General features: G+C 46.2%; 1 protein-coding gene across 2 annotated transcripts in view; it reads left to right on the forward strand.

Annotated features, from left to right (window-relative positions):
• Positions 1–8,665: 8,665 nt before the first annotated feature.
• Positions 8,666–25,586, forward strand: part of SPECC1 (sperm antigen with calponin homology and coiled-coil domains 1) — a 252,437-nt gene continuing 235,516 nt past the window's right edge. The window contains exons 1-2 of one of the 2 annotated variants that reach the window (XM_025278979.3): positions 8,677–8,721; positions 15,618–15,686. The gene's annotated coding sequence lies outside the window, so the exon portion shown is untranslated. Of the gene's footprint in view, positions 8,722–15,617; positions 15,687–25,586 lie in introns of both variants that reach the window. The other variant, XM_025278981.3, reaches the window with a different exon arrangement.

Below are 25,586 nucleotides of genomic sequence, written 5' to 3' on the forward strand. Positions count from 1 at the left end.
GGGTCAGGAAGATCCCCTGGTGAAGGGATAGGCTACCCACTCCATTATTCTTGGGCTTCCCTGGAGGTTCAGCTGGAAAGAAGCTGCCTGCAATGTGGGTAGATCTGGGTTCGATCCCTGGATTGGGACGATCCCTTGGAGAAGGGAATGATTACTTACTCCAGTATTCTGGCCTGGAGAATTCATGGATATCCATGGGGTCGCAAAGAGTCGGACATGACCGAGCAACTTTCGCTTTCACTTTCTCCCACCAAAAGATACTAGTGAGCCCAAACCTTTAATTGTCCCCCTTTTGTCCCCCTCCTTTAATTTCCTGTGTACCATCAAACTTATTCATTTAAAATGAATTTGAGTGGCGTCTCTCTCAAATACTGCTGCTATGAGGATCCATCCTCAGAGGCTCAGGATCTAGATGGAAGGATGGAGATGAGACTGCAACATGTGCTGAGTGTGTACTGAATGCCAGATATTGTCCAAGGGACTTTTTATTCCAATAAAGTAATGTTGCATTTAATTCTCACAGCAGCTTGAGATTATTATTGAGGTGTTATTATTTCCCTCATTTTGCAAATGAGTGAATGAGTCTTCAGAGAGGGTAAATGAATTGCCTAAAATCTTTCAGCTCTAAATGCAGAACGAAGGAGTGGAACACAGTTTCGCTGCCTCTAATGCCTCCTTTCTTCTTACCATGCTGTGTAAAGTTTTCATTTGTCAAATCTGATGATTCACTTGACTTGAAAACAATAACCAAAATTTGCATGGGTGTCTTGTTAAGAATGGGAAGTGACTGAATGGCTTTTCAGTTCCCCATTCTCTTTGCCCTGACTTGAGAGAGTCAGAAAGTAAGCATAAACCCTGGGTCTGTAGCAGATATGCAAGCCACCCTCGGACAGCTTTCATTTCCAAGTCAGGCACAGCCACAAGTGGAGGATGAAACCTGCCCGATCTGGGATTCCTCAGACCAAGGTGCTCAAGGGTGGGCTTTGCATCCAAAGGCTCTTCAAGCCTGCACCTGCTTTTGGGCACAGATGTTTGTAAGAATTTTTTCTTTCTTTTTGGCCACACTGCATGGCATGTGGGATCTTAGTTCCCTAACCAGGGATAGAACCTGAGCCCCCTGCAGTAGAAGTGTGAAGTCCTAACTACCAGGCAGCCAGGGGAAGTCCCTACAAGAATATTTTTTATAACGGGTTGAATGTGCAGAAAAGCTGAGACTTGCCCTCGTTGTGTCAGACAAGTCAACCACACAGCCCAGCAGAGAAAACAGCAGCCTGGTCTTGTGCAAACCTGCTGTGTGCAGGCTTTTGGATCCCAGCTGGCTAACTGTGCCACCCGGGAGCTGGGAGGTTCAAGGACCAGCGCTGTCCTGCTCCTGATGCAAGGGGAGAAGAGGGGTGGTGAGGCCAGGTCCTTGAAAAAGGAAGGCCCTGTTTGGGAAATGATGCTGGGAAAGATTGAAGGCAGGAGGAGAAGGGGGTGACAGAGGACAAGATGGTTGGATGGTATCACCGACTCAATGAACATGAGTTTGAGCAAGCTCCGGGAGATGGGGAAGGACAGGGAAGCCTGGCATGCTTCAGTCCATGGGGTCACAAAGAGTAGGACACGACTGAGCAACTGAACAACAACAAGGGGCTACTGGCAGCTACCGGGCAAGGTGAGTCCATCTCTTAACTATTGGTTTCATAGTGACAGCCATCAGATTATGAAGGAAGACTGACTCCACCAGTTCCTAAATGTTTCCTGAGGGTCTCTTTTGTCTGTTACGTCATACCAGAAAGAACGTAAGTCTGGGAGGTGATCTGGACATCTACCCCAGCCCTATATTTGTCCTCGAGTCAATTATTTACCTTTGATGAGTGGCATCTGTAAAATGGAAATATCACCGACCTCATGGGTGGTTGTGCATTTAAAGGAATATATTAGAAGTGCCCGGGCTTCCCGGGTGGCACAGAGTAAAGAATCCCCTGCCAATCCAGGTGACACAAGAGATGCAGGTTTGATCCCTGGGTTGGGAAGATCCCCTGGAGGAGGAAATGGTGACTCACATCAGTATTCTTGTCTGGGAAATCCCATGGATAGAGGAACCTGCCGGGCTACAGTCCATGGGGTTGCAAAGACTGAGTGACTGAGCAGACATTAGAAGTACTTAGAGCAGAGTTGGACCCATTGCAGTCACTCAACTGGTAGTAGCTGCTGCTTCTGTTACTATTGCAATGATTCAATTGCTTTTGTTCTCTGATTATGTTGAAGGTCCTCTAGGCCTGAGGGCATGACAGGGAGCTCATCCTGACATTCACGGGGATTCAGGGCAACTCGGGGCAGAGACTGTGGCCCCAAGAAGGAACCAGCAATACAGGGGGCCCTGTTTTGGAGGAAGGTCAGAGAGGTCTGGGGGCTTAACTCTACTAACCATTGGCTGCCTGCTTGACCACCATCCCTGACCACCTATAGCTCCGGCTCCAGGAATGTCACCCTGTTCTCTGAAGGTGCCAGCAGCTCGTCCATCACACAAATCCAGAGGGAGTCAGCTGCCTGCTCCATGTGCTGCCCAGGGCTGTGATCACCCAGAGAAGAGTCTGCAGGGGTGGGGAAAGAGGGGCATGGCTGCTCTTGGGAGCGCAGAGGCCCTGAGAGGAGCCTGTGGCCATGGGGCGTGGGGCGGGAAGCTGGGACCCTCAGAGCTGCAGGACTTGAGGAAGCCGAGGAGGAAATTCTGGGCAGGTTTCAGAAGACTGTCCTGAGAAGGGAGCACAAACCCACACCTCCCAACACCACGTGATATAAATACACAAAGTCTGCTGGGGACTGGGGCTTCCCTGGTGGCTCAGACGGTAATCTGCCTACAGTATGGGACACACAAATTCAATCTCTGGGTCAGGAAGCTCCCCTGGAGAAGGGAATGGCTACCCACTCCAGTATCCTTGCCTGGAGAATCCCATGTAATCTGCCTGGCATATTACAGTCCAGGGGGTCGCAAAGAGGCAGACACAATTTAGCGACCAAACAACAACAACATACAAACATCCAATGTGACATGCAGGAATGTGTCTCCATGTGAAAAAATTCTGAGGTTGTAGTCAATTCCCACGTAACACAGAGATTCTTAACTGGACACTGAACCTGGTGATGGTCTTGGTGGGGGCCATGGGGTGTCCCAGGATCCCTGGAATTATATAGGATTGGTTTGTACATTTATCTAAGAGTGTTTATTATTTCATCACATCTTAACATGAGCCCGTGACCCAAAGTGTTATGAATTCCTGCATAAAACATCTATAAGTTCATATTAAAAATTCCAAATAATTCTGCTTTGTTCCTTTAAAAGCAGCCACCACTTTGGGGGCCCTGAGTTTTAGAGCACTTGTGTGTGTGTGTGCCCGCATTAGTGGCTCAGTCCCACTCTTTGCAATGGCACCCCACTCCAGTACTCTTGCCTGGGAAATCCCATGGACGGAGGAGCCTCGTAGGCTACAGTCCATGGGGTCGCTAAGAGTCAGACACGACTGAGCGACTTCACTTTCACTTTTCACTTTCATGCATTGGAGAAGGAAATGGCAACCCACTCCAGTGTTCTTGCCTGGAGAATCCCAGGGACGGCAGAGCCTGGTGGGCTTCTCTCTATGGGGTCGCACAGAGTCAGACACGACTGACGCGACTCAGCAGCAGCAGCCCACTCTTTGCAATCTTCTACTTCAGTATCAGATCAATCCTCTAGGTGGCAGCAAAACCCTCAAATGGACTTTGTGGTCTGTAGCTCTGCCATGTCTGACCAGTTCCATCTCAAAGGGCTACAGCCTGCCAGGCCCCTGTCCATGGAATTTCCCAGGCAAGAATACTGGAGCAAGTTGTCATTTCCTTCTCCTGATTTTTGAATTATATCACTTTTTTTTCACACCAAGGATTGAACCCAAATCCTGAGCTTGTTTCAGCTCTTTCAGTGGTTCATCTTACCAAAAGCTAAATATACTGAGTTGCCTACTATTGTGATTGTTGGACCCAAGTTCTGACTGCTGGATTAAAAAATATTTTTTTATCTGGCTGTGCCGGCTCTTAGTTGCAGCATGGGGCATCTAGTTCCCTGACCAGTAAAGTAAATCTAGTTCCCTGAGCCCCTGCATTGGGAGTGCGGAGTCTTAGCCACTGGACCACCAGAGAAGTCCCCCGACTACTGGATTGATTAGGTGACTTGATAGTACAGATGTGGAAATCCAAAGTACAGATTTTCCTCCAGTTAACGAAAAGCACCCTTACTATGCCTTTGACATTTGTATTCTCAGTCCCTGGAGCAGAGCTAGTTGAACAAATGAGTGAGGGTATGTTAGGCATTGCCTGGCTAGGAGACTCCCTTGTACCAGCCAAGGTCTTTGCTGGTAAGCAACAGAGGTCACCTCTGGCTGTCTTAAGTAGAAAAGGAATTTACTGGGACAATATGTGAATAGATCACATAGTCACAAGAAAGCAGTCAAAATCCAGACTGTTGCCTCACTTTGCATCACATGATCCATACTTCTGGCGGATGCTCCTTTGATAGACCCGCTGCCAAAGGGGGAAGACAGGAAGGATGCTCTGACACAGCTTCACAGGGAAGCAGGGCCTGTGTCCCCTCATAACACGCCCAGCACCCCAGCCTTGCCCAGCAGAATGTCTCAGGGCCTTTGCCAGCTTCTGCCCCATCTCAAGTGTTTTTACTACCACTCATTTCTTCTTGACTTCTTGGAATAGCAGTGAAGACTGCAGACGCTCTCGACTTGACTTTTCCTGGGAATGCTTTGAATGTTTCACCATGGAGTGAACATTTAATGAGGGGCTCACGTAGCTAGATTCTCTATTTGGCTTAGGAATTTCCCTGTATTCCCAGTTTACTAGGAGTTTTTGAAGACTGAAACTGGTCCTGTGTTTTGTCAAAGAATTTCTCGGCACAAAATCCTTCTCTCAGGTGTCTCTACAGCGAAAGACACTTACAGATCTTTCAGTGTTGAATCAACCTCCTTGCCTTGGGGAGATTAACTCATGCTACCATCCATCCATTCTGCAAGTCCTGCATGCTATGCTAAGTCACTTCAGTCGTGTCCGACTCTGTGCGACCCCATAGACGGCAGCCCACCAGGCTCCCCCGTCCCTGGGATTCTCTAGGCAAGAACACTGGAGTGGGTTGCCATTTCCTTCTCCAACGCATGAAAGTGAAAAGTGAAAGTGAAGTCGCTCAGTCGTGTCCGACTCTTAGCGACCCCATGGATTGCAGCCTAACAGGCTCCTCCGTCCATGGGATTTTCCAGGCAAGAGTACTGGAGTGGGGTGCCAAGTCCTGCATATCTGCCGTGAAAAGCAGTGTCCTCAGCACTGGGTGTGGACAAAAACGACAACAAAGTGCCTGCCTGCAGGGAGCATGCACTGCAGCTGGAAGGAGGCAGACAATTTTTTGAAAAACACAAAATGTAAAGTATGCCTGAGAGTGATGAGTGTCCCACGACCTGCAAATCCCTCTTTATCCTCATGTTCTCTGGGTGGCTCCACATCTCCACCTCTGCCTGGTTGGAAACGCTGCCTGGCCTGAGAACCTCTGAGGATACCTGACTGAATCTATTCTTCTCCAGAGAGCCATCCTGTGCCTCCCCTGCACTCTTATCCAACCTTTTAACTGTTTACCTTCACCACTCACCTCTCTCCTCTTCCTGATGTCTCTCTACTTTGTTATTCACTGGAGATGTCATACATAGCGGCGCATGTGCAAGGTGTGCAGGTGGTTTGAACATCCAAGTGCATGACCTTGGTCTCTGGTTCACTCCACTCCTCCCCCTGGCTGTGCAATTGATATAAGGATACTCAGTGGTCCTGCCTCCACCCCATCCATCCTCACATCTTGACCTGGGCATCTGAGACCATCATATTTCCTTACCAAAAACTCCTCTCCATCTTGGTTTTTCAATTACTCCAATAAGATAAATAAATCACTGACCCCTCCTCAAAACATCCAGTCTGTCTGACTCACTGCGTAATCCCAATCATCCAGCTTTATTCTTCCTACTTCTTTTTTCTGAGTATCATTTGCTTTATTTCTCTTTGACTATGTTTAAAAAAACCTGAAAAAGCTACCGTGTTAACTGATTTCAAGTAAAAAAGTATCCAGAAGGAAAGATAGTACTTGAGCTCTTATATTTATCAAATGAAGAAAAGTGCAGAGAAGAAATTGAATGTAAATATGCCTAGTCACTGTATAAGTCACATTTAAATTTGATTTTTTTTAAAGAAAATTACCCTAACCCTTGGACTGCAAGGAGGTCCAACCAGTCCATCCTAAAGGAGATCTGTCCTGGGTGTTCATTGTAAGGACTGATGCTAAAGCTGAAGCTCCAATACTTTGGCCACCTCATGCGAAGAGTTGACTCATTGGAAAAGACCCTGATGCTGGGAGGGATTGGGGGCAGGAGGAGAAGGGGACGACAGAGGCTGAGATGGCTGGATGGCATCACTGACTCGATGGACATGAGTTTGAGTAAACTCCGGGAGTTGGTGATGGACAGGGAGGCCTGGCGTGCTGTGATTCATGGGATCTCAAAGAGTCGGACACAACTGAGCAACTGAACTGAACACTAAATTTATGAGTATTAACAAAGTTTTAAATCTGAACAATTTTATAAATATGGGCGGTAATTAATATTTGCTATGTAAAGTGTTGACTTTTAACTATTTATTTGAAAGTAAAACATCAGGGCAGAAGGCATAATGAAATGGCAAAAGAAAAGGACATCTTTTAAACATATTTTCCTTAATAATACTGTTGTCGTTATTCAGTCGCTAAGTTGTGCACTAGTCTTTGTGACCCCATGAACTGAAGCACGCCAGGCTTCCCTGTCCTTTCCTATCTCCCGGGGTTTGCTCAAACTTATGTCCACTGAGTCAGTGATGCCATCCAACCATCTCATCCTCTGTCACCCCTGTCTCCTCCTGCCCTCAATCTTTCCCAGTGTCAGGGTCTTTTCCACTGAGTCAGCTCTTCGCATGAGGTGGCCAAAGGATTGCAGTTTCAGCTTCAACGCCAGTCCTTCCAGTGAATATTCATAATTGATTTCCTTTAGGATTGACTGGTTTGATCTCCTTGCAGCCCAAGGAACTCTCAAGCATCCTCTCAGCACCACAGTTGGAAAGCACTGTACATGTGCAATATGAAGCACATTTTGGGAAAAAGAGAAAGGAGAGGAAGAACTTCCTCCTATGTCTCATCTTGCTCAGTTTAGATTTGGCATCACATATACACACACACAGACACACACACACCCCTGTCTCTTCTCATAAACAACTTCCTCTCTTCCTTTCTCAGGGCTTCTCAGCTTCCACACTTTTGGCGCTTGGGTCAGATCATTCTTGGTGGTGGGCCCATCCTGTGCCAACATTATATGTTGCAGCTTCAGGGGCCTCTACCCACTAGATGGCGGTGGCACCCCCCAGTATGAAACCACGATGTGTCCAGCCATCTCCAAGTTCTCCTGGGTGGGGAGGTGGGGGTGGGGGACATACGGCCCCTGAGAACCTCTAGTTCCGGCTCATTTCCCTACTGATGCTGAGACTCCACCTGCCCCATCGCATACATACAACTTCTTAGGCATCATATGTGTGAGATCTCTTTTTCTTTCTTGTGTAGCCCACAGCTCCATCTTAACTGGATTCTTTTCATAAATACTTAAACATCTTCAAACAACCCTCCCTCAACAACACTTCCAGGGAACCCCTAAGGCAGCACCTGTCCTTCTGTTCCCTCCACATGTTGAGGGGTTGGTATTTTCCGGGCTTCATTTCTTTCTCCTCTTTCCCTCTTCCCTCCCTCAAGTATGATTCAGGGACCTGCCATTCTGCTCCTGAAGCTTCCACTAAGGTCTTAGATGACTCCCCAGTGGACAAATGCAGTGTACATGAGGCTCACTGGAGCAGAACCAGATGAGGCAGTGTGAGTGTGGTGTTGACCCTGTTGAGTTTTGGCTTTTCAGAGGCATTCTCGAGGAGACGTTGGGTGGACACTGATAGTTGAGGGCTGGAGTGAGAGAGGTGGCCTGGGCCACCAGTGCCCCTGGGGATGGACCGGTGTGTGTGTACATATATATGTACCTGATGCCACAGGTGAGATGAGGTCCCTTGGAGAAGAGTGGGTGCGTGGGACTTAGAGCAGATGTTCTCAAACTTAAGAATCAATTGAAGGGCTTGCAAAAGGCAGATTGCTGGGCCCCACCCCCAGAGTTTTTAATGCAGCAAACGCTACGGAGCCGCGGCGAGGGGGCGTTTGAGTTTCCAACCAGGTCCTCCCGAGCTGGTCGGCTACCACGCTTGGCGGTTCAGGTACCAGCTGGGCGGTTCCGGTACCGCGCTGAACGGTCCTAGTACCGAGCTCTGCGGTTCGGCTATCGAGCTTTGAGGTCCAGGTACCGCGCTGGTCGGCCGGGTACTGAGCTCTGTGGTTCAGGCACCGCGCTTTGCGGTCCGAGTGCCGAGCTTTGCGGATCAGGTACCACGCTTAGCGGTCTAGGCACCGAGCTTTGCGGTCTGGGCATCGCGTGGGCGGGAGACGGCGCAGGGCTGCGGGACTACATCTCCCAGGCTGCCCCGCGCCGCTCGCGCGCGCCCCCTGCAGACGGCTCGGGGCGCCGCTCGGCGGCGGGGGCCCCTCGGGAAGTCAGTGAGGGAGCGCGGGAGCCGCGGCGGCGGCTGGCTGCGGAGCGGAGCTGGCGGGTGAGTGGGGTCGGCGCTGAACACTCTCGCCTCGCGTCTGAGCCGCGGGGTCATCTCGGGCTGCGGATCCCGGTCTAGGTCCGGAAAGGGGGTCCGGGGTGCGGGGTCCGGGGTGTGGGGTCCGGCGCGGGTTGCGGGGCTGCCCCTCGCTGAGGCGGCGTCCGGCCCGTCCAACCCGGGCGGCCGGACCCGTGTCGCAGGTGGCGCGGCACGAGACTGGCCTCCCCTCCGGGCCGGGAGTGTCCGGGAGCGCTGGACGGAGGCGGGCGCCGCGGACACGGGGCCCCAGAGGCACCCCCGGAGCGGCCCCGCGGGAGCTGTCCCGGGTGCTGCGAGGCGGGGCGGGCCGTGGGGTCCGGGCTCCTGCGAACCGTGGGCCCCGCTGCGCTAGCCCGGCCGGCGCGGCGCACCTGGACCCAGGCGCCGTTGGGATGCCGGGTGGCCTGGGATGCGCAGCCTGTCAGGAGCGCAGGGGGACGCCTCCTCCTCGCGCATCCGGGGAACGCCGTTAGTTTTAGAATTCTTTTTAAAAAAGGGAATTCGGACCCTGAATATCTCATTTTTGAGGTGTGGGCGCTGCGTTTGCCAGCAGGTAAGTTTATATAATGAGCGATGCTTGCTTGGAGAGACGCGTTCCCGGAGGCTGCTCGCCCTTGCCCTCTATCGGGAGCATTTCGCCCGCCGTGACGCGCTTATCCATCAGCAGCTGCGGGCGCTGCAGGCAGCAGATAAAGCGCCGCTGAGTCGTCACAAGTCAAATTTTGGTTTCAGAAGATTTCTGTCATCTAGTTTCAAACAAGATGCTGTTTCATTTAAGATGGGAGACGAGGTTGGGGGTGGGGGCAAGCCTGTCAGAAAACAGCTTTGCAGGACGAAGTCCGGAAGCAAACTAAGTTTGATTTGTGCCCCAAACTAGACCTGGAGCGTCCTCTCTGAGGTCTCTTCGTTTTAATCCTTTTTCCAGTTGATTTGTCTGCTTGTTGTACATGGACAGTCTTTTCTGTTAAACAACAGAGGTCTCTTTCTAATGTTTGTACTCATTTCTTGTTTTCTATGGACCACCTCTCCAGAGCCTTGACTATTAAATAGGACGTTTTTGTCCTGGGCTTGGTGTTAGGGGAATGTTGCCAGTTTCCTCACTAAGGATCTTCTTTATCAGATTAAGTCAGTTTCTGTTTTGTGGATTTCCACCCCCCTCCCAAAATGCTTCTGTATAGCATGTACTGATATGACCATGTAGTTTTCTTCTTGACATTGTTAACATCACAGGAGATTATTTTGCTAGTTTTTCTGTCGCCAAAATACTGGGATAATTTAAAATGCATGTATGGGTTGTTTGATAGAGTCAGTTAGCTGACATTTTATTTAGGATTTTGGGATCTGTATTGATAAGAGATTGGTGTTATGTTTTTTCACCCTCCTCCCATATCTGAGTTCATAAGGTTATGCTGTCCTCAGTGGTGGAGAGGGGAAAGTTTTCTTCATGCTCTGAAGCAGAGTGATCTGGTCCCGAAGTCTGGCAGAATCTGACTGCAGACTGCCTGGACTGCTGGTGGTGGTGTTTTTGTTTTTGTTTTTTTTTTAAAGAAGTTGGTATTAGTATTTAACTACCTTTCCATTTTTTCCATCATTGGCTTTTCTAAAGTTTTCTGCCTCTTCAACATAATATTTTATGTCCTCCTAGAAAATCATTAGCACAGTTGAAAGTTAACATATGTTAAAAAAAAAAGAAATTTAACATATGTTAACATAATGTTATGTATAGTAGTCTGTTGTAAGAGAAAAAGTCTTCCATGTCTGCAGTGCGCTTTCCTGTTTGTACTTACTTGTGTGTGTGTATGCGTGCGTATGTGTCCACCTTTTCTCTTTTTTAATTGGCCAGACTTGCTTCATGCTTGCTTACTTCTTTTCAAATAACCAGCTTTTGGATTTATTGATTAAACTAGCTTTTGGATTTATTGATTAATCCTATTGATTTTTTTCTGTGTCATTAATTTCTGTTCTTTTTCTTTCTCCTTAACTTGGGTTTATTTTACTCAAATTTTAGCCTTTTGAGTCGAAAGATTCGATCATATAATCAATCAGTCCTCCTAATGGAGGCAAGGACTTATAATTCCTGTCACCTCTTGTTTGGTGTTGGCTCTATTCTTACTTTAACTCTTCAAATTAGACATTATTGCTGTTATTATTTTCTAGGTTAGCTAGATAATTGTTTAGATTATTTATTAGCTAGATTTGTTTATTAGCTATTATTTGTTAGCTAGATTTATTAAATTTATCTACCTGTTTACCGTTGCCCTCACTCTTCATTCCTTCCTGACCATAGATTCTCTTTTTTCGATCACCTGCCTTCTCCCTGAAGTACCTTCTTTGCAAGTTCTGTCAGTGATGATACATTTTTCTGTTTTTATAATATCTGAAAATGCCTTTAATTTGCCCACATTCTTGAATTTTGGCTTCAACCGTTTTTTCTAGTCCAGTGAGTCCAAAGTTTCATACATATATGTGTGTGTGTGTGTGTGTGGCATTTTTAAAAGATAATTTGTTGGTGGAAGGTATGGGGACTTCAATTCTGCCATAGTGCTGAAAGATGAAAAGTAGAAATTAATCTGTAGTCTAACAAGCTGTCAGTTTTAGTGACTTTTCCCTGTACAAAATTAAATGTTCATCTCACATTTAGTAAGTATAATTTATATTCTCCAGACCCTTATTTTTTGCTTGACCTATTGATTCTGAGAATTGTGTTAAGGACTTCCACTGTGATCCCTAGTGGTTTTCTTTTGTTCTATTCGTTTTTGTAGTATTATTAAATATATACATTTATGAGCCAGCCATAGCAATGTTGTTGCTTAGTCACTATGTTGTGTCTGACTGTTTTGTGACCCCATGGACTGTAGCTCACCAGGCTCCTCTGTCCATAGGATTTCCCAGGCAAGAAGACTAGAGTGGGTTGCCATTTCCTTTTCCAGGGGATCCTGCATTGACGGGTGGATTCTTTACCACTGAGCCATCTGGGAAGCCTTATAAGCGGTGTGTATGCATGCCTCCATGCTAAATTACTTCAGTTGTGTCTGACTCTTTGCGACCCCATGGACTGTAGCCCTCCAGGCTCTTCTGTCCATGGGGTTCTCCTGGCTAGAATGGGTTGCCATGCCCTCCCGGAAGGGATCTTCCCGACCCAGGGATCAAACCCACATCTTCTGCAGTTCTTGCTTTGCAGGCAGATTCTTTACTGCTGAGTCACCAGGGAAGCCCTTTATCTGGCATATCTTCTAGTAATATTAATTTATTTTTGATTTTCTGTACTTTGTTTTAGGTATTACTCTTGTGATTAGCTAACAGGAAGATTTTGTTTTATTCCTTAGTGTTTGTCTTTTTTGAAAAGTTAGAGTAAATACACATATAAAATTTACCATTTTAGTCATTTTTAAGCGTACACTTCACCGCTGCTGCTGCTGCTAAGTCACTTCAGTCCGACTCTGTGCGACCCCATAGATGGCCTCCCACCAGGCTCCCCTGTCCCTGGGATTCTCCAGGCAAGAACACTGGAGTGGGTTGCCATTTCCTTCTCCAATGCATGAAACTGAAAAGTGAAGGGGAAGTCGCCCAGTCGAGTCCAACTCTTGGCGACCCTATGGACTGAAGCCTACCAGGCTCCTCCGTCCATGGGATTTTCCAGACAAGAGTACTGGAGTGGGGTGCCATCGCCTTCTTTGGTACAGTTCACTGCTGCTGCTGCTAAGTCGCTTCAGTCGTGTCTGACTCTGTGTGACCCCATAGACGGCAACCCACCAGGCTCCCCCGTCCCTGGGATTCTCCAGGCAAGAACACTGGAGTGGGTTGCCATTTCCTTCTCCAATGCATGAAAGTGAAAAGTGAAAGTGAAGTCGCTCAGTCGTGCCCGACTCTTAGCGACCCCATGCACTGCAGCCTACCAGGCTCCTCCGTCCATGGGATTTTCCAGGCAAGAGTACTGGAGTGGGGTGCCATCGCCTTCTCCGGTACAGTTCACTAGTAGTAAGTATATTAGTGTTGCTGTGCAGCCAAGCTGCAGAACTTTATCACCTGCAACATCTAAACTGTTCCCATTAAACAATACACACCCCACCCTGCCCCCAGCTCCTGGTAACTGCCACTGTACTTTCTGTTTGTGAAATTGCCTGTTCTAGGTACCTCATGCAGAATTTGTCTTTCTGTGACTGGTTTTTTTCTCTTACCGTCGTGTTCTCAAGGTCAGTCCATGTTGTACCAGGTGTCCTTTCTTTCTTTATGAGACTGAATACCATTCCATTGTGCATACAGACCACATTTTGCATGTTATTTCATCTGGGTTGCTTCCACATTGCAGCTGTTGTCAGTAATGTTGGTCTGAACATGGGTGTACAACCCCTCTTCAAGACCCTGCTCTCTGTGCTTTTGGGTAGTTACCCAAACATCAAATTTCAAGATTATATGATCATTTTGTTTTTAATTTTTGGAGGTATTGCTTTATTATTTCCCCAGCAGCTGTACCTTTTTACATTCCTGAAACAGTGTGCAAGAGTTCCAGTTTTTCCTTATCTTTTCCAATGCTTATTTTCTGTTTTTTTTTTTTTTTGAAAGTAGCCATCTTAATGGACGTGAAATCTTTATCTTTCAATCAGTGACTTTAACCTATTTATATTTGATTAATGTTATTTTGGGTCCTATTCCTGCTGTCTTGTTTTATGTTTTCAATGTCTTGTGCTTATTTCCTGACAGCCTCCACCCTTTTCCTATTTTTTGTTGGGTTGACTGAGGATTTCTTTTTTTTTTTTTCGTTTTGTTCTATTTTATTTCTCTCAAGACATGGAAGTTACAAAGAACAAAGTTACATGTTCTTACTCTGCTTGTGTTTGGCACCCTTGAATTTGGAGACACCTTTTTATTGAGGTATAACATGAACATGTAAAGGTATACACATCTTAACAGCTTGATGAATTTTGACTAACTAAATACATGTTTAACCAGCAGGCAAAACAAGAAACAAACAAAAATAAGAACAACCTTTCCCACATTCCAGATTCTGTCATCCTGCTGCTCACTGCCAAGGATAACCCCTGCCATTTCTGACAATAGATTGGTTTTCCCATTTCTGTACTTGATAGCAATAGAATTGTACAGTACGTGCTCCTTTGTATTTAGCTGCTTTCTGTCAACATTGCATTTGTGCAATTTGTAGGATTCTGGAGTGTGGTTGTGGCTTGTTCATTCCATTGCTGTATACGTTCCACTGTTTGTATGTATCACCATATGGATATCCATTCTGCCTCGGCTGGCTTTAGGTGGTTTGTGGTTTGGGGTTATCATGAATAGTGCGCCGTGAACATCCTAGTACACGTCTTTGCTGGATGGATGGATGCGTTTCTGTTGAGTGTGTATCTAGAAGTGAAATTGCTCGGTCATAGAGTGTGCATATGCTCAGTCTTTACAGACGCTGCCAAACAGTTTGCAACAGTGGTTGCGTCAGCTTATGTCCCGAGAAGCATATGTGGTTGCCTCACATCCTTGCCAACTCTTGGTAATTTCTTTTTTATTTTAGTCATTCTGGTGGGTATGACATTGCGGTTTTAACTTGGATTTCCCTGATGATAGATGAATTTGAGCTCTTTTGGTATCCTTAAGTTTTCACACATACCTAAGCATTTTTTCTCTTGATGTTTAAAGATAATTTGTATATATGAGATTTGGGGGTTTTGTACATTATGTGTCAACAGTCATAAGTTTAACTGATTATTTGTTCATCACTGACTGTTTTATCTTGTTTTTCTAATTTTTGGATTCATTAGTTGTTTTGATCGCATGAGTCCTTCAGTAAATTTTTTTTCCCTAAAGATTCTATGGGTGGTAAACTTTCTGAGCCTTCGTAAGTTTTAAAAATATTAAAAAACTTTGCTTTTCCATGTGAATACTCTTGACTGGGTATAGGATTCTAGTTTAAAAATGTCTGAGTTTTGAAGATAATTCTTTATTATCTGCTGGCCTCTAGTGTGGTTAATGAGAAGTCTTTGTAATCTGATTCTCACTTTTTTGTTTGTTTTTTTGTTAACCTGTTTATTTCTCTGAAGCTCTACAATTTTTTCTTTTTTCTTTGTATTCTAAAATCTCACCACTATTTGCCTTGGGGTGGATTTCTCTTGTTCTTCCTGCTTAGTTCTCAGTGGTCCCTTTCATTCTGTATATAAATATTTCTTTGGCCCTGGGGAAGTTTGAATGTTTCCCTGCCTCCTCCATTCTCTTCATTTTCTGCTTCTGGAATTACTGTTAAATGGGTATTAGAATTTCTTGGGACTCTGGCAGTCCAGTGGTTAAGACTCTGTGTTTCCAGTGCAGGGGGCGAGGGTTTGATCCCTGGTTGGAGAACTAAGATCCCACATGCTGTGTGGCCAAAACATAAAATAAAATAGTATGAAAATGGATATTAAGATTTCTTAATTTATCCTTCATGTTTCTTGACTTTTCTGTCAAATGTTCTATCATTTTCGGGCTGCATTCTAGAAGATTCTACAAATCTAGTTTAGCTTTGTCCCATCAACTCTTTAGCCCATCTATTGAGTGTTTTTTTTTTAATCATGTATTCAATTTTCAAGGTTTCTACTTTTTTAAAATTTAATTTTTGGAATAAATAAGATATTCAGTGTTCAAAAATTATACTGTATTAAAAGCTGTAAGTAAAAGGTGCTCCTTCATCTCCCCACCAAGTTCTCTGTCACCTCAAAAGTAGGTAACCATTGTTATTAGTTTCTTATATATCCTTTCAGGGACACTTTATGAAAATACAAGTAAATATGAATTATGTTCTTAAGTCCTCCTTTTTTTTGCACAAATAGTACTTCCCTTGACCCTGCTTTTTTTTTTTTTTGCTACACCTCCATTAGTTCCCTGACCAGGGATCAAACCCGGACCCAAGCAGTGAAAGCGTCGAGCCCTAACCGCTGGACCACCAGGTAATTCCCTTGACTGGGTTTTATTTTTCTTTTTTAATCTTTTTTTGATGTGGACCATTTGTAAAGTCTTTATTGAATTTGTTACAATATTGCTTCTGTTGTTTATGTTTTTTTTTTTTTTTTGGATCTTAGCTTCCCAACCAGGGATCAAACCCTCACCCTCTACATTGGAAGGCAAAGCCCTAACCACTGAACCGCCAGGGATGTCCCCCGTGTGCACTTTTTAATTTCACCATGTAGAGATTTTAACCAACAGTTGGCTCTTGCTTTTCATAGTCATGTGTCCCTTCCATCTTTCCAAAGACATTTAATAATTTCTTCTACATGCTTCATTGGGCTTCCTAGGTGGCTCTGCGGTAAAGAACCCACCTGCAAGGCAGCAGGCGCAGTGGTTCTGTCCCTGGGTCAGAAAGATCCCCTGGAGAAGGAAGTGGCAACCCACTCCAGTATTCTTGCCTGGAGAATTCCATGGACAGAGGAGCTGGGCAGACTGCAATCCATGGGGTCACAAAAGAGTCGGACACGACAGCGACTAAACAACAACAATGTGCTTCATTAACTCCACTCTCAGGCATACATCTTCCTGTTGACTTGGTGTCCCCATTTCATGACGCTGAGTAAGAACCTGGGGCATCCGCCTTCAGATGCTCATACTCGAGCGTGAGGGTTCCTGTTTTCCTGCCTGCCTCTTTGCTGCCTCTGGTGATTGCTGGAGACTGTGATGTGCTGCTTCGTGGACTGTGTGGTCCAGGGCAGGGGCTCATGTCATGGCCGCTCAGTGTGCAGGGAGGAGTCCCAGGGGCCTGGCCATCCCGGCTGCCGTGCCCCAGTTCATCTCCTTGTCAGATCCCACCCCTGCCCCTCATTCCCTCTGCTGATCTGGAGCCTGAAACCCTGCATGACGGGCTCCTCCCAGGCTGGTGCCGGGCTGTGGTTCAGTCGGGCAGTCTGACCCTGAGTATGCTGTGCCTCTCAGAAGTGTCTTAGGTGCTTTCGTTGGCCACTGGTCTTGTTTCTTGTTCCCCAGGTCTCTTATTGATTTAGTGGTTTAAAAATATTTCTGTCGTTCCAAAGAATTTTAGGGTAGGAAAGCAGAAGTATGTATTTAGTCCAGTTTCCCCCACTGTGTCCACAAGTCCGTTCTCCAATATTACCTTTTATCTTGAATCAATTTCTGTTGTTGAGGGGGTCCCAGAGACCACCCCCAGGTTCAGAGATTTCCTAGGAGGTCTCACGGGACTCCTCACATTCTCACATGGTCATCCCCATGGCTGTGACTTATCACTGTGAAGGATACAAAGCAAGACCAGCAAAGGGAAGAGCCCAGAAGGGCCAAGCCCTGGGGACCAGGCACAGGTTTCTGAGAGTCCTCTCCTGGGGAGCCACCCGGCGACAAGCTGTGCAAACACAGCTGAAGCACATTCCTCCAGGAAGCTCTCCTGAGACTGGGCCCCAGGGTCTTTTCTGGGTGCTGGTCACACCGGGCACCCTCTGCCTAGCATCCACCCAAACTCCAGGCTCCTGGAAGGGAAGCAGGTGTTGAGCATAAACCAGTGTTTGCACAAACAGTTTAGGGGCAATAAGAGCCTCTCTTATCAGTCCTGCAAACATCAGGAAGCAAAATCCAAGTTCCCAGGTGCCAGCCAAGGGCCGACTGGCTCAGGCCTGTCTCAGGCCTGCCCTGTTAACCCTTTGTTGTAAAATGGCCCTCCTGTTTTCCACAGGAAAAAAATGGATACCATACCTGGAAATGACTTCTCCCAACCAAATTGCCAAGTGTCCTTTGCCCTCTCTCGGGAGAAAGCAGCATTTCTGGAGTATTACGGGTAAAGCACTATTTCCTGACTTTGGAATAAGCTGAAGTTTGTTGCGTGGCAAGCAGCCTTGAGGGGCAGAGCATGGGGTGACCACTGGGCTGTTAAGTGATCGGTTCTCTTGCTGGTCTTCGGTCACCAGTGGCAGGGCAACTGGTGAAAGGCACGTGACCATCCCCAGTGTCATGTGTATCTTTTCCTAGATCATTCAGGTCATCTCTTCCACCACAGGCTCTGCTCCCCAAACTCTGGCCATGGCTCCACCCATGGGGCATTTTATCCCTTACTTCTCTTCCATGACTGTGTTCAGTGGCTTTTGTTGCTTCACTTTGTGTCTAAGTTTAATCTCCCACAAGACTGAGAATTCTCTGAGGGCCAAACAGCAAACCACATGTAGCTATAGACCCAGAGCCTCCCCGGCAGGGTGAAGCGCTTACGCTGGTATCTGTTAGTGCTTCTGGAAGGAGCAGCTACAAGAACATGGAAAGGCATCTCTTCTCCATCCTTGATCCACACATCGCTGACTTGTGTTCTGTGATGAGGATGGTGATGTAAACCTGTGTGTGTGCGCATGCTCAGTCATGTCTGACTCTTAGCGACCCATGGACTGTAGCCCACCAGGCTCCTCTGTCCATGGGATTTCCCAAACAAGAATACTGGAGTGGGTTGCCAGTTCCTTCTCCAAAAGAACAGCTTCTCCATCTGAGCCCCTCTCTCATCTTGTGTGCTTTTTCGTGCTTTCGTTGGTTTATAGTTTATAAATTTATAATTTATTCCTTTTTCTTCTGTGTAGCCCACTGTCTCATTCTCTTTCCCACCCCCGCCATGGCCGACTATTCTGTTTAATACACATGCTCTTATTGTATGTATTCTTTTTTTTTTTTTTGAGCATCATTGTGGTTTTATTTGTAGGTATTTTCCCAAATGTAACTGTTATGTATTCAGTCTCTTGATGCCATCATGATATAATGTGCTCAAATCTTCCCCAAATACTTGGATTTGAGTGGAGATTTCTACCCTACCCAATACCTCCACATCTTGTGTGTATGTATTCTCAAGAATGTGTATTGTTTTGTGTGCATGTTTTTTCTTATTTTTTCTCTTTTAAAAAATTTAGTTTGTTATCTCCTTTGTTTCTTCTTTCTTTGTCTGTGTGGACTCCTAGTTGCAGTACACAGGATCTTTCGCTGTGGCACTTGGGCTTAGTTGCCTCTAGACATGTGGGATCTTCATTCCTGACCAGGGATCAAACCTGCACCCCCTGCATTGGAAGGCCAGTTCTTAACCACTGGACTGCCAAGGACGTCCCCGTGGGAGGGTATTTTTAATTTACATAAGTAGTGTCATGTTAGACTCTTCTAGTGTTATCACTCAACTGCCATGTTTCTATGACTCATTCCTGTCACTATGGTGACTGTCCAGTTTGTGTATCCACCACATCCTGCCTCTCTCTCTCCTGGTGATGGATGCCCACATTGATTCCTACGCCCAGACACTACAAGCAGTGCTGAGGGAAGCTCTCATACATGTCCCATATGGACTTCTGGGAGAGTCTCTCTGGATGTGGGCCAGGAGCGGGGCTGCCTGCTCACAGTGCGTGCCTGTACTTAGTGTTTAGGACCAAGTACCACTGATTGCTTCTGAGCGAGGCCACGCCATTCTGCATCTCCCCAGAGTGCACTGGATTCCAAAGACCTTTCTCTCTGTAAACACTTGGCATTGTCCAGCTTTCTAATTTTTTGCAGTCTTACTCTATTTACATTTCTCTGGTTACTACTGAGTATATACACTTGAGAATGTGTATGCTTGCTACCTTGTTGTGTTTTCTTTAATGTAAATTGCCTGTTCATGCTGTTTCCCCATTTTTGTTTTTTTTGGCCTCGCCACATGGCTTGCGGGATCTTATTTCCCCGACCAGGGATCAAACCCTGACCCATAGCAGTGAAAGCCCCAGTCTTAACCACTGCACCATCAGGGAATATCCTCCCCTCCATTTTCCAGTTGAGATTTCTGACTAGAATATTTTTTAGACATTAACCACTTACTGATTTTTAGAAGATACAAATGGTTTCTCCTGATACATGATGTCCACTTTGTTGTTAGTATCTTAAGGAAATCCTTAATTCTGTAGTCAAAATAACCAATTTGGGGGGAGGTAGAAGGCGATGGCACCCCACTCCAGTACTCTTGCCTGGAAAATCCCATGGATGGAGGAGCCTGGTGGGCTGCAGTCCATGGGGTCGCTCAGAGTCGGACAGGACTGAGCGACTTCACTTTCACTTTTCACCTTCATGCATTGGAGAAGGAAATGGCAACCCACTCCGATATTCTTGCCTGGAGAATCCCAGGGACGGGGGAGCCTGGTGGGCTGCCGTCTATGGGGTCGTACAGAGTCGGACACGACTGAAACGACTTAGAAGAAGAAGAAGAAGAAGAAGAAGGGGAGGGAAGGATTATGAGTTCAGGATTAGCAGATGTAAACTATTACATACAGTATGGATAAACAACAAGATCCTATTATAGAGCACAGGGAACTGTATTCAGTATCTTGTGATAAACCATACTGGAAAAGAAATATGAAAAGAATATACATATATATATTGTGTTTCTGCTGTACAGCAAAGTGACTCAGTTATATATAACTGAGTTTTTTTATTTGCCCCCAGATACCAAGATAAATGACTGTGCTTGTTAATTGACAACATGTTAATAATCAAGATATTTCACATAAAAATCCAGATTTCTAGCCTCTATTGTATCAGCTGTGTTTTAGTGTCAGCTATGGTAACCGAGTGGTAGACTATCTGCCACCCGGCAGGCCTCACTTGTTCCCGTGACCTCCTGGTCATGTGGTCTTCTGAGTTTATGATCAGCCCCTGCTGTGTGTGGAGCAAAGCCTTGAAAATAAACAAGCGTGATGATAGTTAGTGTCCATGAAGGTGCTACCTGCATGTGGTTCTGGGGTGAAGTGGGCTTGGAGCTCAGAGCATGGTGCGGTGGCTGTTCTCCTGATGGCAGTGAGTGTCAGCACAGGAAAGAAAACCAGCTGCACTAGTAAATATTCTAGGCTTTTTAAGAGTCATAGTGTCTCACAATCACTCCCCTCCCACTCTTATAGCTCAAGGGGCGTGCATGCATGATCAGTCACTTAATCGTGTTCAACTCTTTTGCCATGCACTGTAGCCCGCCAGGCTCCTCTGTCCATCGGATTCTGCAGGCATGAAACTGGAATGGGTAACCATGACCTCTTCAAAAGAGGGTTCAGTCTTCCTGACCCAGGGATCGAACTTGCGTGTCCTGCATTGGCAGGCAGATTCTTTACCATCTGAACCACCTGGGAAGCCCATAGCTTGAAGGCAGGCATCGACAGTATGTCAGTGAATGTGATCCATTCGTTTGGTCCAGACTTGCCCCGCAGACTGTCATTTTCTGACAGCGTTTTCTCCTGTTGTTTTTAAGGTGCAGGCTCACAGCATTTGCCTGATCACTGGGAAGCAAGTACCTGCTTGTGCCAGTGCCGAGGTGGTGCTGGTGATGGAGCACACTTTCAGTCTTCAAGCTCCAGCTCTGGGTGGGGAGACAGACAGGTGAGGAGAACAGGCCAGGATGGGTCTAGGGTGGAACGTATCAGGGAAGACTTTCTGTAAGATGGAGGCATCAAAAATGAGCGGGGAGGGGAATTAGGCAAGACAGGCGCAGGGCCTTTTTGTGCTTCATCTGTAAAACCCAAGAGGTGACAGTTTCGCTCACTATGGCTGGAAAGCAGAGACCTGGTTTTGTGGCGGCGAGGAGTGGGGGCTTGGGGTGGAGGCAATGGGGGTGGTAACCAGCCCCAGAGTGGGTAGCAGAAATGACAGGACAGAGACTGGGTAAAAATTCCACACAAAATCCTGAGTCCTTCAGTTTTCAGAGGTTGATGCTGACAACCCCCATGCTATCAAAATGTGTCAGAAAATAAGAAATCACAGAACTTTAAATTCACGAAATCAAAATAATCCTGATGGAGAAGAGTACAAGTCAACAAGAGTACAAGTCAACTTTTGTACAAGTACAAAAGTCAACTATAGACAAAGATGACATATGGATATATGCAAATATCCTAAATAAAACAGCAAGATGAATTCAGTCGAATTTCAAGTAGATTTTCTTCTGGGAATTGAAGATTGCTTTGATATTAGGACATAGTTTAATCCATTGTGTAAGTAATGAAAGGGGAAAGCTATGTAATCACCTTAAGAGCAACTGAAAAAGCACTTGATGGAATCTGACTCTGAACCTTTTATGTTTCCTTGAAAAGTATTCACAGTCTTGCCTTCAGGCGTGCAGGCTCCCTGCCTGCCCAACTTCCTCACCTTTTTGTTTCCTTGGCAAACCTTGGTTCATTATTTCTTTTTTCTTTCTTAACTTTTAGCCGCACTATGTGAGGCATGTAGAATATTAGTTCCCCAACCTGGGATCGAATCCATACCTCCTGCTTTGGAAGGCAGAGTCTTAATCACTGGACCGCTGGGGAAGTCCCTGTTTCTTTTTTTCCTTTAAAAATATTTATATTTATTTGCCGGTGCCGGGTCTTAGTTGCAGCACGTGGGATCAAGCTCCCTGACCAGGGATTGAATGTAGGCCTGCTGCATGGGGAGCATGGAGTCTTAGCCACTGAACTTCCAGGGAAGCTCCTCTGCTCATTATTTCTTCACCTTTTCCTTCCCCATGTCCTTTGTGACCCTTTCCTGTGTCCTCAGTGTGAGTAAGTTACCTCTTCTCTCCAGTCTAGGGAGTACTATTCAGACCTCGTGTCTTGCATTTTGGTAGTAATCCTGTTTCTCTCTATACTTAGTTGATTTCCTTCTATCAGAACCTTGTCCCGGGGTGGGCCCTGGAGATACAGAGATGAGTAAGATGATACTGGTCACTTGGCTCTTCACCCCCAAACTCATCCCCTTGCTTCCCTGGCCACTGCCTCCAGCTAAAGGTACAGGAGGAGGCCCCAGGGGAGACCAGGATGTGAGAGGAGGGGGAGCCAGGGGATTTATCTCCCCCGTTTTCTGCCTTGGACAGTGTCTCAGGGGTGGTCCCAGCTCCAGCTGAGGGATACTTGCCTCTGGCCTTTGTCCCACTGAGACAGGCCAGGACGGGAGCCTTTGCTGCAATGCTTGCACCTGGACACACCTCTCCTCCAGCAACAAAGTACAAAGAAACTGTATGGAGCTAAAAATAATTGTGTCTGTGCAGTTGGGATAAATTCTGGACAAAAGATACAAAGAGACCAAAAAACCCAGCAGCCACTTTTGAAGAGCCTTGAGCAAAAGCAGAGTGTTGGGAACAAAAGCAGGGTATTGAGCATGCCCCCTGCACTCAACACCACCCTCACCTAACATGAGAAACAAGCTCACCCCCACTCAGGGAGCAAGCAAGGGAACCTATTACTTGCTCTCAGTATCCCCTGCTGCAGCAGTTCATTTCAGTTCAGTCGTTCAGTCGTGTGACCCTTTGTGCTCAGTCGTGTGACTCTTTGTGACCCCATGGATTGCAGCACACCAGGCCTCCCTGTCCATCACCAACTCCCGGAGCTTGCTCAAGCTCATGTCCATGGAGTCGGTGATGCCATCCAACCATCTCATCCTCTGTTGTCCCCTTCCCCTCCTGCCTTCAATCTTTCCCAGCATCAGGGTCTTTTTAAATGAGTCAGTTCTTTGCATCAGGTGGCCAAAGTATTGGAGTTTCAGCTTCAGCATCAGTCCTTTCAGTAAATATTCAGGACTGATTTCCTTTAGAATAGACTGGTTGGATCTCCTTGCAGTCCAAGGGGCTCTCGAAAGTCTTCTCCAACACCGCAGTTCAAAAGCATCAATTCTTTGGCGCTCAGCTGTCTTTATAGTCCAACTCTCAGTCCATACACCACTACTGGAAAAACCGTAGCCTTGACTAGATGGACCTTTGTTGACAAAGTAATGTCTCTGTTTTTTAATATGCTGTCTAGGTTGGTCATACTTTTCTTCCAAGAAGCAAGTGTCTTTTAATTTCATGGCTGCAGTCACCATCTGCAGTGATTTTGGAGCCCCCCAAAATAAAGTCTATCACTGTTTCTCCTGTTTCCCCATCTATTTGCCATGAAGTGATGGGACCAGATGCCATGATCTTAGTTTTCTGAATGTTTAGTTTTAAGCCAACTTTTTCACTCTCCTCTTTCACTTGCATCAAGAGGCTCTTTAGTTCTTCTTCGCTTTCTGCCATAAGGGTGGTGTCATCTGCATACCTGAGGTTACTGATATTTCTCCCGGCAATCTTGATTCCAGTTTGTGCTTCATCCAGCCCAGCTGCAGCAGGGGCTCTAACAAAGCCTTGCCTGAATTTCTTGTCTGGCCTCTGGTCAATTTCTATGGACTGGAGAAGGTCAAGAACCCTGATTGGTATCACCTCCTCCTTTCTTTGCTCCTCCAGTCTTATTAAACATGTTGGAGGGCTCCTGCTATTGTGAGTCTCTGGTTTGCTCTCCACCCCTACTTAGTGTTTTGGTCATTCCCCAAACCTTTTGGGGCTTCCTTTGTGGCACAGTGGTAAAGTATCTCCAATGCAGAAGATACAGGTTTGATCCCTGGGTTGGGAAGATACCCTGGAGTAGGAAATGCAACCCACTCCTGTATTCTTGCCTGGAGAATCCCATGGATAGAGGAGCCTGGTGGGCTACAGTCCATGGGGTTGCAAAGAGTCAGACACGATTGAGCATGCCTCACTTGCTTCACTTGCAAACCTTGTGACCAGTTCCCGTGTTAATTCCCTCTGCTGAGCTTTGTTGGTGTTGGTGGTCACTTGCTAAGTCATGTCTCTTTGTGACCCCATGGACTGTAGCACTCCAGTTTCCCTGTCCTCTACTATCTCCTGGAGTTTGCTTGGACTCATGTCCTTTGAGTTGGTGATGCTATCCAACCATCTCATCCTCTGCTGCCCCCTCCTGCTTTTGCCCTCAATGTTTCTCAGCATCAGCGTCTTTTCCAGTGAGTCAGCTCTTTGCACACAGGTGGCCAGAGTATTGGAGCTTCAACTTCTGCTGAGCTGCAGCTCTTGAATTCTGTTTTCCAGATTGGACTCTGTCCAATATAGAACAAGAACCCCACTTCTAGATGCCCACAGTCTTACAGGACAGACATGGAAATGACTGTGATTTTTGTCTGTTTCATGCTGCTTTCTGTCTTCTTCCAGAAGTAGACCTCACCTCGGGCACATGGCCATCACCCAGACTGACACCATCATAGGACTTCACACTCCCTGTTCACAGAGGCTTTTCCAGGGGACATATCATGTCCCCAGACCAGGCTAATCACTTTCCTCTGAGTTGTTTGAAATGGGTCTGGTGTAGCCAGAGCCCCCTACCCTCTTGGGAGTCATTGGAGGTGTGAGTTCTGTGGAAACTTGGTCTTTGGTGGGTTTTTTTTTTGTTTTTTAAATTTAGAAGCTTGATCTTTGTTTGGTTCAGTGTATGTCTCCAGTGCACAGTGAGTGCTCTGTCAACACAATTTCATAAAATCTAAGGTGCCATCCATTTTCAAACAATTATTTTGTGTTCCACTAAGAAAGAAAAAAATACTGTTAATTAAACCATAACATATTTTTTATGTGCACTTTTTATTTTAGACATATGAAAAGATCTTTTGGACATATTTAAGACAGTTTATATCATATAGTTTATATCATACAGTGTTTTTATTTGTATGTAAACAGGAAAGTGTAAGTGCTGTTAGCTGCTTAAGGCATTTCTAAAATCTCTTCTTTTTTAAAATAATTTTTTCATGCTAAAAATTTATTAACTTTTAATACCAACAAATATCTAGTTATCAAATTCCTATTAAAACCTCCTCTTTTTAAAAACTTCATTCATTCATTCTTTTATTTTTGGCTGCCCTGGGTCTTCATTGCTGTGTGCATGCTTTCTCTAGTTGTGGGAGCCGGGCTGCTCTTTGTTGCAGTGTTCAGGCTTCTCAGGTGGAGCACAGGCTGTAGAACACGCAGGCTCAATAGTTGTGGTGACTACTGGTTGTCCTGCGGCATGTGGGATCTTCCTAGACCAAGGATAAGAACCGGTGACCCCTGC

This window comes from Bubalus bubalis, chromosome 3, assembly GCF_019923935.1.
Source record: "Bubalus bubalis isolate 160015118507 breed Murrah chromosome 3, NDDB_SH_1, whole genome shotgun sequence".
NCBI lineage: Eukaryota > Metazoa > Chordata > Mammalia > Artiodactyla > Bovidae > Bubalus > Bubalus bubalis.